Source organism: Pelmatolapia mariae, linkage group LG20 (assembly GCF_036321145.2).
Source record: "Pelmatolapia mariae isolate MD_Pm_ZW linkage group LG20, Pm_UMD_F_2, whole genome shotgun sequence".
Lineage (NCBI taxonomy): Eukaryota > Metazoa > Chordata > Actinopteri > Cichliformes > Cichlidae > Pelmatolapia > Pelmatolapia mariae.
In genome coordinates this window covers 17311439-17323968 of record NC_086244.1, presented here as the reverse complement: position 1 = coordinate 17323968, position 12530 = coordinate 17311439, and the positions used below count along the sequence as shown (strand labels likewise).

General features: G+C 36.8%; 1 long non-coding RNA gene across 1 annotated transcript; it reads right to left on the bottom strand.

The window, feature by feature from the left end:
- Window positions 1–5252: 5252 nt before the first annotated feature.
- Window positions 5253–10672, bottom strand: LOC134619053 (uncharacterized). The gene is made up of 4 exons (XR_010091957.1): window positions 10623–10672; window positions 7729–7764; window positions 6886–6912; window positions 5253–5343 (listed from the first exon to the last, which is right to left on the bottom strand). It is a non-coding gene; the product is annotated as an uncharacterized LOC134619053 (long non-coding RNA).
- Window positions 10673–12530: the final 1858 nt, after the last annotated feature.

Genomic DNA, 12530 nt, shown 5'->3' with positions numbered 1-12530 from the left:
GTTTTCTTGTTTATGTCTTGGAGGCATTGTTCATACTCATTCATTGTCAAGTTGCATCGTGACAGAATCTGCTCTATGGTGAGGGAAGCAGCTTCAGGTTCCTTCAGCAGGTTCAACAAAGGTCTGAGTTTGGCTTTTGCAGCTTCAGTGTCTGAATCCTCATCCTGTCTCACAATCATTGTTCTTGTGGATGGTGGTTTTGGAAACCCAAATCTACAACCAGAGTTCACACTCTTAAAGCATGTTTTTGTGTGGTTTTTGCTGTGCTTTTGTAGTTCAGTGACTTTTTTGTGCAGTTCAGGTTGTTTTTCTGGATCAGGGAGTTGAGCTGAGATGTATCTGTCCACAAAGTCACAGACAGTTTGGTCATCATCCACATCTACTTCTACCTTTTCTCGAATCCACAGCAACATGTGTATATGCGGACTACCTCTGTGCTGGAACTCAACTCTGTAAAAGTAATCAATGATTTCACCAAGGGGCTGTGCAGGAGAAAAAAGCAAATCTCTGAACAAAGCCTCAACACGCTTATCAAACATTCGCATGGTGGTTACTGGATTTGATCTTAGAATTTCACACTTTTCTGACCAGTCCAGGGCTTCAAAATCAACCTCTTCACCTTGCTGTCTCTTTATTGCTTGAATCACTTCAGGCCATCTCATCTCAGCAGCAGAGAAAGTGACAAAGAACTGAGGTGTTCCTATTTGACGAAGCATACTGAATAGATCTTTGGTAGTTTTCTGCCAGTAAGCTGGAGTTCCTCTGAGTGGCTGCATAAATCTGATTGCATCTTTATTTCTTACCAGCTTCTCTACTTCTGTCTTACTTTGTAACATTCCTGATGTGATTTTGCGTCCATCTTTGGTCATAGTTTTACCTTTCCTTAGCTGTATTGTCATGCTGGAATTGGCCAAGTGTATTTCAGTGACAAACTGTGAGAAAAATAGATAATTTGTATCTTTAGCAAATCTTGCATCAATGTTGAAAAGCCTTGACTTGAAGTAAGCACTTGGTGTGAGTTTAAGACGTCTCTTTTCATCCAGTGTATTCTGACCAGTAGGAAACTGCACAGGAAATGCCATGGCTTCCAAATGAGGAGTTCTGAAGAAGCTAACAGGATTGTTTCTTTCTGCAGGCGCCACACAATATGTGTTATCAGTGAAACAGAGAATCTCTTCTGAAATGTCTACAGGCTGCAGACAACTTTCTAGAGCAAAACCTCCATTGTTCAAATCACTTTCTGGTTCCTCAGGATTTTGTTCCTCTGGTTGTTCATCACAGGATACCATATTAATATCTTGTTCACTTTCAGACTCAGTTTCACACAAAAGGGCATCTTTTTCATAGTTGTCAATTTCCATTAAATCTGCTTCATTATAATCATCACTTGCCATGCTGGCTTCATCACTGCTGTCATCATCAGGTAACGTTGGATCACAAAGCAATGCATCGTCTCTGATAACAATATCTGTGTACTGTGGATGAATCTGTTTGAGTTTACGCAGGGCTTGGATCAGTTTAGACCAGGTGACAGTCTGGAACAGCTGATGGCCTTTGTAGCACAGTCGTCTTTTCAGCTTGATCCTCATTATCTGTGATTGGTTTCTGAGCCGAGGTAAAGAGTCAACTGTTTGTTGGACCTCAGATGGTACACACACCACATTACCACGTATGAGTCTTTGTCTGCCCTTTGGAAGAGGAATAATCTTAGCAAATGGTATGCATTTGGCAATCAGATGTCTCTCCAGAATGTTGAGATCACACAGTTCAGCTGGAATATCCTGCAGTTCTAAACCATTGACAGCAGCAAGCCTTGGCATGCGTCCACTTTTGAGGGAACTGTGACACGTGTGACAGATATACTCCTTTTTTCTCTCAACTGGAAAGCTGCAGTGATCATTACATGCTTCATCACACATATGAACAAATTTACCAGTTAGACACTGTTGAGCTACAGTTTGGTGTTTTGAGTAATTGTTTCTTTTGCAGATTTTCACCTGATTAGGAAAAGAAGCTTTTAGACAAACAGTACAAACATAAGATGGTGCTGACTTAATGTTTGATCTGAAACAAGATATGGCCTCATTCATTAAACTGTTATCTGGATGAGACTGTAAACTTTCAGCTGGCCGATGCATCTGACGATATTTTCTTTTTATGTTCATTGCACATCTGATATTATGCATCTGTCTAAAAGAAAAACACTTCCAATATTTTACTCTCATTCGTTCTCTCATATTGTCCTTGTGTTGGTGCTGAAATTGTCTCTCTTCTCCATAACGTTTCGTGATGTAAGATCGTTTTTTCTGTCTAAATTCTTCACTTTCTTTATAGAGTTTAGAAACATATGACCGCATGTAAGCTTTATGTTTCTCTCTGAATTCAGTGCAAGTCCTGTAAGTTCTCATTTCACGATCTTTCTGCTGTTGTCTGAATATAGGAGATTGTCTATAAGATTCTCTATATGTTTTTCTCATACGTTCCTTCTGCTTTTCTCTGAATATAGGATTGTCTTTATACATCCTTATGACACGTTCTCTTTTTTTGTGTCTAATTTTAGCACTTTCTCTATAGATTCTTCTCAAATGTTCTCTCTGTTTCTCTCTATATGTAGCATTTATTTTATACAGATTATTTTTGTACACACTCTTCTTTTGTCTGTGATCAGGATCATTAGACTTTCTACTGGAATTTTTTTTCTTTGCCTTAAAGCTTTCATCAAAAGTGTACATCTGTCTTTCTTTCTTTTTCTGATTTTCCTTCCTTTGTGGTAGTTTTTCTAGGGCCAATAATCTTCTCCTCATTTTTTTCCTTTTCTGTTTATTACATTTTAAAAGTTTATGTGAGAGTTGCTCTGCTATCTTAGTTGAACAGGAGGCAGTGTTTGGATCATTCTGAGGAACAGAATCTGATGTTACCTGAGTTTCTCTCACAGAAGATACAGATGTTTCTTTTTGTAAATAATCAGAAGTATTGTGGTTGTTTTCAGTAGCAGTCTTCTCGTCTGAATAATCCACTCTGGATGACTTCACATCAGTGGTTATAGTGCTGGTCACAGTTTTCTGTCTCTGCTCAGTGGATGTTTGGGAGTTTAATTCATGAACAGGTTCATTTAAAGCTAGAACACTTGAAGCAGTTTTTCTGTATTCGGTGAGTTGATTAGCATCTCTTTGGTCAGCAGCGTTTCCACTGTGAAACTCGACAGGCTGTAGCTCATAAGTGCAGGATGAGGCAATGCTAAACATTCTGTATATGCGTTTGATCCTGTCAATCATGTCGTTAAGACGTGTGAATTTTAACATAACTGCAGTTCCACCACTTACACCTAGCAACAATGGCATTCCTGTTGACTTACGTGGGTGAGGGTCAAAATATGCATATTCACCAGAAGTCAGCCTGCAAACTGCAATGACGTTTCCTCCCATGACTAGCAAAGCATAGCGAACCGCTGAAACCAAACACTGTAGTCCCTGTTCAAGGCTCGGAAAATGATCTGTACCATCAAATGTGCCGTAACGAGCAAACTGAGACATGTCCACTTGATACTCGTGTCTGCGGCTGGTGACCACTGTGGGAAGCTCATTGCAGGCTAGAAACACACTGTTCACAAACCTCTTTCTGGCATCTGAATATACGGCATGGCCTTTGTCCAACACACGGTTAAGATCTGCTCTGGTAATGAATTCATCCTCATGTAAGAATGACAGGAAAACCAAACTGTTAGCCATGCATTGCTGATTCCGGTACTTTCCATACTTAGGAGAGGCCTGGCTTCGGGACGCACAGATGCTACTCACTCGTGGACGACTTTCACTGTTTGTAACCTGTACATGAGACGGTCCTGGAGTTAGTCCATCATGCTGTGTTTGTACAGTTACCTGGTGTTCAATATGGTTTACCTGCGTAACTTTAGGTTTTGGGACAGACACTGAGGGAACACCTCTCTTTACCACATCTGCATACGACACAGTGGTTGTCTGAACGCTGCTCTGCACTTCTGTACTGGGAATAGTTGTGACAGACACCTTTACCTGCTCACTGCTCTGAGAAACATTTACCTGTTCTTTCTCCTTTTGACGTCTAAGCTTCTGGGACTGCGACCTTTGACCTTTTCTTGGCATTTTGTTGAAGTATAACCTGGAGCTTATATGTGTTTATACACAAATGTAAACAAAACTCAACCTTGAAACACAGAAAAACGTATAACTCTTTAAGTTACTATTAAATCTGAGAAATGTACAATTATACTATGTTAAAATGTTCTTATGAATATATAAATATATGTAAAAATCTGATTTGTACTCCAAACTCAAAATAAAAGATATTCAAAGTTCTCTGGAAACACTTTGGTCCGTTTTATTGTAGCCTTTTCAGAAATTACACAATTTTTCTTCTTATATTTTTTTTAACCAGACTGGTAAATAATTAGAACTTCTGTAAAGAGATATGCCGAATAAATCTCAAAAATCAACAGGCTATAATAAAAATCTTAGCTCTAAAATTTAAAATTTAAATCAAATATATGGAGCTGTGGTGGTGTGGTGATCAGATGACAGGCGATGAGGATTCTTCAGCTGGATGTTCTGCAGCAGTCAGGAAACAGGAACTCTGGTCCTCAGGCAGCTTCTCGATGATACTAACTGAATACTTACACTGAGTGACAAATGGGTTTGTCCTTAAATAATAATAGTATAAACTTGCAGTCAAATGTTATAGCCAATTAAACAGACTAGCAAAATGTATTTGGATCTAATTTATTATTTATGTGAATATAGCGGTCTGAATGTATGTATTACAAAATAACCAGATTCTCTTATTAGAAATAAACCTTTAAAAAGGTGATATTTTATATAATTTATCAAAGTAAGCCAAACTATCAGTGTTAATTCCAAAGTTTAATGCAAAATTAAAATGACAAATGGAGGGCTGTGTAAGAAGTTTCTACTGTAAGTTCTACTGTACTGTAATTCTACAACTATGCTTTCAACTTTCTACTTGTAATTTCCAGCAAAAAGACTGGATGTGAGAGAGTTTAACGATAGGAAAGAAGGAGCAGTGAGAGCAGAGACCTCTCAGAATTCTGTAACAGATCGATGAAGTACTGGTAACTTCAATTTCCCAAAAATGGGGCCATGTCAAAACTTGATTATTCCAGTCAAAACTTGATTCCAGTCAAAATTTGATTCCAGTCAAAAACGTGATTTTTGATAACTTAGATAGAGCTTGTGGGATAGAGTGAAGCAAGATAGAACGTCTTGTCAAAATAGATAGAGTGGGGAGAGTGATAGGACAGACTGAATTGCTTGTTAATGATAGAGGGAGAGAGCTTCTGTAGCAGGTCACCTGTAAGACAAAGAGGGACTGGAATTAGACATATTTCCAATAAACCTGGCTTTACTGTATTTTTCAGACAATAAGGCACACTTAAAATCTTTAATGTTCTCAAAAATAGACAGTGCGTCTTATGTATTCATTCTGGCTGTGCTTACTGACTTCAAACCAATTCTATGTGGGACACGGCGCTGAAAAATCTCTCAAAATGTTTTAGTACGACTTTGGTAAGCTACAAAGCCGCACCCACTTAATGGATTGTCGGTACTGTAGTCAGGAGCCTCGTGGTGTAATTCGCACTGTACTTCAACGTAATAGGACGCTGTGTGTGTGCATAAGGACCTGGCACCAGTTAAGAGACATACTTGTGAAGCAGATTTCAAACTGATCAACCCATGGAGAATTTGTGAAAGAGGAAAAAACAGAAAAAGTGAGTGTATTGTTCTATATTTTATGTGTTACTGAACAATGTTGCGAGTTCTTGTAAATGAGTTGAACAAAGCTTGACTTATCTGACTGTTTTGTTTGGCTTAATGTCCCTTGTGCTTAAAACAGACCCATTCATTGCCCTTATGCCTTATAATCCTAAAATATACAGTACAGATGCAATATTCAATGGTGGTTGAACTGTTATAAGGACATTCTGCATTCTGCATTCTGTTAACACAATAAAAACAGAGTCTATTGACTTAAACCAAGATGTGCTGCAACAGTTGCTGTAAATATTACATGGTCCAAATAAACCTACACACTGACATTACAGCAGTCAGTTTCAGTCTCCCTGCTCTACATTAACTTTACATCCACTCAACTCAAATTTATTGATTCATTGCCCAAAAAGAACACAAATCTTTTCTCACATTTGCCTAAAAACATCTTGATGATCACCAAGAGCTGTGCTGACTCACTGCACTAAACTGAGCCTCTTATAGTGAGAGAAACATTTCAGAAAAACAACAGCATTAAAGTCAAACTTGGTGCTGTTACTGTGATGGTCCAGAGTTCCTTTACTACTTCAGGACCTGAATCATGCCATCAGGTCCTGAGCTTCAGTTTAATCACACTCAGGATTCACAGCAAGAAATGGATAAATTGATCCAAAAAATGCAAGGAACTGTGAATGAAACAAAACTCTTGGTGTAGACTAATCAGATTCTGGACTTCAATGAAATTGAGATACTTGGCATGGCCTGAAACCCTATATTGGACCTTAATTAAAAACAATCCTGAAAGTAGAGTGTTCCAAAATCCCCCCAGTGATGTAAATCAATCATTACTAGTTACTGTAAATATTTGATGGTAGTTGTTGCTATCAGGGCTTCCACATGTGGGTATTAGAGAACAACTGTTTTTTACATTATACCAGGATGTTCTGGTTTGCATTTCTGTGCTTCATAAGTAAAATCATCACTGTAAAACTGCTTTTTGTATTTATCCAGGTTATCTTTGTTAGATGATTTGAAACATTTAAACGTGACAAAAAAATACAAACAAACGAAATCTGCGAGGAAGAAAGACTTCCCAGCACTGTACCTCAGACAAACCTTTACTTACCAGACTTGAGATGATCAGATGAGCAGTCTAAAGAAAGGAAACAATACATCAGATCATTGTGTAATGATTCAGACTGTTGAGTCTCTTCAGGTTAAAACTATTAGATACAAAGTAATTATTTAAATCAGAAGCAACAGAAAACTTCATCAGATTTTAGTTAGTTTGGACAGAATATGTAAATCCCAAAATACATGTATATATTGAGATGTTACAGCAACAACAGTGGCACACCATTTTTGTAATTAGAATTAAAGTGTAAATGGACTGATTCTTATATAACTCTTTTCTACTCTCCTGGAGTACTCAAAGTACTGTATACAACATACCACATTCACCCAATCACACCCATTCTCACAAGCACTTCATCTGTACTCAGTGCTTTCTAAGTACATTCACACTCCGATGGATGCATCGGAGAGCAAGTTGGGGTTACTAAAGTCACTAAATAATTAATAAACTAATTTAACTTATAGCGTAAATAAAGAACACACTGGCTTTAATATACCAAAGACTGCCCACTCACAACTCTAGTTCTTAGTTTTTTTCTTATTGCTCAAGCGTTTAAGCTACCACTTATACTGACTGTCCTAAAACATGTATGATTTGATAAGCCATCAAATATTAAAATCAGAAAAATGTGCTATTAAACTTCAGGGACACTTTCAGGGACAGTCAGAGGTCCTGTGTGGGGGCTTTGCTGCGACAGATTATAAATCCTATGTGTTTTTGCCCATAAGCAAATGGCAAGATGTCACAAAAATCTAAACAATTGTATATAAATTGTAAACATGTTACACAACCCCAAGGTCCATATTGCTTCAGTTACAATCATTGTTTACTTACTGCAAACGGCAAAACCAAGCTTCTATTTCACTCCGTCTAACGAAAGACAAAGAACAAAAATACAGAATGAGATAACTCAGATCAGCATCAGAATCAATAATGCATCACTCTCTGTAGTCAAAAAGATTCAGTAAACTTCTTTGTTTACCACACCTGGAATACAAACAACAAAATTTTTCTACACCTTATTAAAGGTTGCCATGTTCATTAAATGTAATTTCATCTATCTGCAATAAGCCACACAAGTTTCTTAGTCATGTTATACCCTAATAGTCCAAGGAGCTTGGAAAGAAAAGCGTCTGAAGTTCTTTAAGTCCGGGTTCATACGCCTTTTTTAGGGTCAAATTCAAGCACTTTTTAAGCACTTTCAAGGTCCCTTTTCAAGCTTTTCAAGCACATTGATGCTTCTTTCCTGTGTGACAAGAAATAGGAGATGTTTGTTTGTTTGTTGGTTGTTTGTTTTGTAAGTTAATTCCCAATTAAACTGTTTTGTTGCTAGCTACATTGCTGTCTGTATTATTTCTGAAGTCCTAAATGATCACCTTTAAAGTGTTTGTGCTAATAACATCATGCACAGTTAGACAGGCATGGAGAACAGCACTGACTGGGAGAGGCTTTGAACAGATCACATAGTTAAATTCAACATATAAGACTTTAAGAATGCACAAGCATCTACTTAAAATCTATTGAATTTATCATTGATGATATTATTATGTACAATTCCAATGTATTTTGTTCATCTCCCTTAAATAAACAGGCAGCCTTAAAGTCTGAAATATTCATATACAAATACACAAATGTGTGTACTGTCTCGGTGGCCTCAGTGTGAGCTTGAAGACATTTATAATGTTTAAGTAGTTTAATGTGTAGGTGCTGACCATAAACACATTTGGAGTGAAAGCCGGGGAATTTTGGTAGCACAGAAACAAGTGGCTATTCTTTGTGACCATATGGATTAACCCCTCATATTACCATTATTTCAGCCAAAGGCACCAAGTTAATAGCCAAAAAAAGCTGCAGCAATACACACAAATATAAACAGTACTTTGTGACAACTTTGCTTTTAGCCTTTAACCCTCTGGTGTCCAGGGTATAATTAGCCCTATTTGACTATATTTCACCTTTTGCAAGATAAAGAGTTTTTAATCTGTTATTTTTCATTTTGATATACTGTATCAGCACAATTTTATCTAAATTCCGACCAATTTTAAAATGCCAGTAGAAAGTGATATTTTTGACTGTAAAAACCATAAGCATGTTTAACAAATCATTTTCAAAACTTGAAATGCAAATAGAAATTGTAACTTTTAAAAAAATGCACAAGTTTTGCATACAAAGTTATATGGTACTATTCACCTAAAAATTCAGCCAGGGCTCAGACATTTTTCATATAACCATTTCATAACTATTTACAAAACAGAACAGACCAAGTGTTCTGCATCAAATAAGAAGGCACACAAATTATTTATGCAACTCCCTAAAATAGTTTGTGTCCACTATAACACAGATGAGAACAGCACAGGGATAAACCTGCGACTGTGACGTTCACTAGTAGAACTGACACACAAAACAAAACAACGACTAGCCTACACACTAATTACACAAGACAACACACTAACTTGAGACTCCAAACACGGTAAACGTCACAAATCTCTCACAACTGAAAATTCAAGCCCTTTTCAAATCTTGAAAGGACAACATTAAATTTCAAGCATTTTCAATGATTTCAAGCACCCGTACGAACCCTGTTAAGTTCTTCACTTCTTCACTGAAGAAGCTTCTCATATGACAGGTGAAAAGCTTCAAGCAATTTAAACAAGTCCAGACACTTTCCTTTCCAAACTCCTTAGACTTCAATGACCTGGATGACTGAGAACCTTCACAGACATAATGCTCTAATACTTTGATGCTATTAAATAACATATTTGATATCATAAGAAATTACTTGCTACACCCAGCACTGAACACTTTATCAAATGGTAACAAAACAATTTCAAAGCAGAAACAATCATAAATAAATGCTTGGATTATATATTTGTAGGCTCATTTGACGTGGCCTGGAATGAAATTCTACTACCTAAAAGTATTATCAACTGCACACAGTATCATTTAGTATATTTTAATATGCTGGTGTTTAAAACAAATATCTACATACCACATTAACAATATTAATAGCTCACTGCTGCAGTTTATTTATTTGAAGGTGGGCTCATTTTTATTTCATTAATTTTCCACAAAGTGAGAAGTCAAACAGAGCTGCAAATTAAAGTTTTATTTAAAAGCGGGTCTGCACAAACAAGTGTTTGTTAAACAGTTATTATAAATTTAAAGTGTCCTTCCTATTAAGAGTTCTTATTATTCTTGTAGTAACTACGTGTTTTATCCTCATTCTCTCTCCCTTCCGTTAATTAACCTGCAACACAGACACATGGGCACAGGCACGTGACTCTTTTTCAGTCAGAAGCGGTAAAATGGCTCCTTTGAAGTTGCCGAACCTGCCACTCCAGCAGTTAATCAATGGCGGCTCGTTACAAAACATTATAACCTAAAGCCTGTTTTAACCGAGTGATTTGTGAAGAGGAGAACTAACTGCACCTTCTGTAACAGACTCAGAAATACTAACACACTAAATGAAGGCAAAAAAAACAACACAATAAACTGCAGTAAACAGTCAAATGAACCCTCATTTCACACTGGGACTTTAGGAGCGCTAGGAGTTAACATTGGGTTGTCAGGACTATCTTCTATATAACTCCTTTAAAAGCAGCCATTGTGTTACTTTAATGTGACTTATACTTCAACTGGCTTTAAAAGTCAGTAACAATAACTCAGGAAATCACTCAAACAGACTATAGACATTTCATTTCAGAGAAGAGAAGAGAAGTAGTGCTTACCAGCGGCAGTCGGAGAAAGTGGGCGGAGGGGCAGAATGAGCCGGAGACATAAGAAACAAGAGGCGTTCACGGGTAGTGGGATATCCCGCCATTACACAAATGGTCATTGAAAACGTAAAAAATGTATGTTAATTTAATTATTTATGTACAATACTTATTTGCTACAGAAAAAAACTAACAGAACTTTAATTCTATAAGTTGAATGAAAATTCCAAACAGTATTATTTGAATTTGAAATGATGACTAAAATTCATAAATTGATATCAGTGAATCAGAATCAGAAAGATATTATTGTTCCCCAATGGGCAATTAACATACAACAGAGCAGCATGATATTGAATGTAAGGACAGGACATAAACAGGCAATAAGAGGGAGATAATAAATATACAGAATATACAGTATATACAGTTTTAAAATTTATCAGCTTTAAAATTAAAGTGACTGCAAGGTGAATAAATAATAAAATATAACGCCATTATGTTAAAATGTAATGCATTATGGTAGATTTATTTAACTGACTGGAGGAATCAGAACAGTGTTCTGGACACCGTTCAACTCCAAGTGGCTGGTAAAGAGTTCACCAAACCTAAAAAACAGTGCAGGACAGTCTGCAAAGATGTGGAGTTAGTCAGACATTGTGCAGAGAAGATGAGGAACAAGTTCTAAAATACAGAACAATAAACACAGTCACCTAAGCATCCTCACTGCACTGCAGGACTCAGAGGTTCAGTGCCATGAGGCTTTTTAACAGCAACTACTCACATGTTCTTTTTACATTTATTTCATTTATTAAGATAAGATAAGATAAGATAACCTTTATTAGTCCCACACGTGGGAAATTTGTTTTGTCACAGCAGGAAGTGGACAGTGCAAAAGTTATGAAGCAAAAATTAGAATAAAATAAAATAAAATAAAATAAGAATAAATACAGTACAGTACAGTACAGTTCTAATAAAAATTGGTTGTAATAATATGAATTATGAGAGAAAGGGACTTGCCCCCACTCGTTCACCCCTGCTGCAGTGAGGTAAAGGTGAGGCTGTCTCCAACAACGCTCTTCAGTGAGGGTATAAAAGAAAACTATTTTTACTATAGCCTTAACAGGTACACTTTCTGAAACTACATGTTAAAGTAAAAATCACATGTGTATAAAAAATGTTTTCATAGCGTAGAACCCAGTTAATACAAAAAACTTGGCATCAATTACCAGTATTTAGTGTAAGGGTGGCTTCTACACACACAAAAACACAGGCTTCAGCCAGCACATAAGCTAATGTGCTGGCTAAAGCCCTAATTTCCTTCGGGATTAATAAAGTATTATGATTCTGATTAACGCATCACAAAACTTAGGGAAATTGACAATGACTGGAGTAATAGGAAAAATGAAGATAGTGTATAAACTATGCAATATACACTGCTCAAAAAAATAAAGAGAACAAAAATAAGACATCTCAGATTTGAATGAATGAAATATTCTTATTAAACATTTGGTTCTTTATGTAGTTTAATGTGCTGACAACAAAATCACACAAAAATTATCAATAGAAATCAAATTTACCAACCCATGGAGGTCTGGATTTGGTGTCACACTCAAAATTAAAGAGGAAAAACACACTACAAGCTGATCCAACTTTGATGTAATGTCCTTAAAACACATCAAAATTAGACTCTGTAGTGTGTGTGGCCTCCACGTTCCTGTATAACCTGTCACAAACAGAAAACTGATTAAACAGAAGTGTCACATGATCAAGAATTTACGCCAGTGTCCTGTTACTTTTAGACAGTAAGGAGCAGATGGCTAAGTTTATTGAACTCCACGAGACAGCTGGTGACGCAAATCTGAAGGCCAGACCGTCCAATTTCAGAGCCGCTCACTTTCGGCCTACCCGGCCTCCTGAGAACCCAGC